The sequence below is a fragment of the Toxorhynchites rutilus genome, chromosome 3 (genome assembly GCF_029784135.1).
Source record: "Toxorhynchites rutilus septentrionalis strain SRP chromosome 3, ASM2978413v1, whole genome shotgun sequence".
Classification (NCBI taxonomy): Eukaryota; Metazoa; Arthropoda; class Insecta; order Diptera; family Culicidae; genus Toxorhynchites; species Toxorhynchites rutilus.
In genome coordinates this window covers 89,925,145-89,926,442 of record NC_073746.1, presented here as the reverse complement: position 1 = coordinate 89,926,442, position 1,298 = coordinate 89,925,145, and positions in this window count along the sequence as shown.

Here is a 1,298-nt window from a genome sequence, read left to right as displayed (position 1 = left end):
AGATGTGCCCGGAAGATGTAAAATGAGGATCTTACGAGGTACGATGCTTTCTCATGGACGAAGAAACGAACGTGAAGATGGGTTATGAGCAGCTTCCTGGATAGGAGTTCTATAAAGTCACTGGTCGAGGTGATGTCCCCAGCGAGTTCAAATTCGCTTTTAGAAATGAATTCGCAAGAATGTTTATGATCTGGCAAGGTATTTGCAGCTGCGGACAAAAAACAGATTTTCGTGACAAACATGACTATATATTCCAAAACGTACAGGTAGGAGTGCCTGAAAAGCGTATTCTTCCGTAGGGGCGGCGGGGGTAAAACGGACATGTTAAGAAGAACTTCAATTATATCTTTGGAAACTCATGTTTCTCAAAACTTTGATGCAGTTTCTTGCAATTCAATATATGCTTTTCTACCTAATTGGCCAAATATTTTACAAAAAAGGGTTTTTCATTGTTTTAACTAAAATCAAAACAGACCGAAAATTATACAATTTTTTTCGATGCGGGTAATATGGACATATAGTGGGGGTAATATGGACAGGTTTCGGATAATTTTATTCAATCAAGGTCTGAACTCATCACGACTGTCCGTTAAATGATAAAAAAATGGAATTAATCCACCTAGAAGTGATATCGTGCTTTTCAGCAGTATAAACGGACAGACCCTCAACTATTTTGCTTTTGGTTCCAGTCAGCTTTTAAACAGTCCACATTTGGCGATTTGATTTCATTTATAGACGCAGGGCATTCCTTAGGAATAGATTGAACAGACTTTCCACACAATTTACTTTTCCGTACATACCTCATATCGTTTCTCTGTAAACTCACAAACCGAAATATAAACATCAGTGAATTGATTTTTTTTATTAAACCACTCAAAACGCTTAATATCAAAGCAGTTAAAATTATATCCACACGTGGTTTCATGTATGATTTTCGGATTTTGCTTCCCTTTCCCACTTTTGAATAGTATTCATTGCCATAGGGTGGCTTAAATATTATAGAATAACAACCCCTTGCCGTACGATTTCATTTCCAACAACAAGGCCCAAACACGAGCACATTGAGTCATTTCAATACTATGCTGAGTGTCATCACACGCCTGAAGCATGTATCCATTTCACATCGATAGACCACGAGTGAGGTTCGATGTTGTACGTTCTGGCACTGTCTAATAGCCACGAGTGTGGTTCGACCTTATACGTGAAGGGGTTAACAGAAATCTGAAATTCAAATTATAACTATACAAATAAACCACCTGTCCATTTTACCCCCACTGTCCGTATTACTCGCGGTTCCC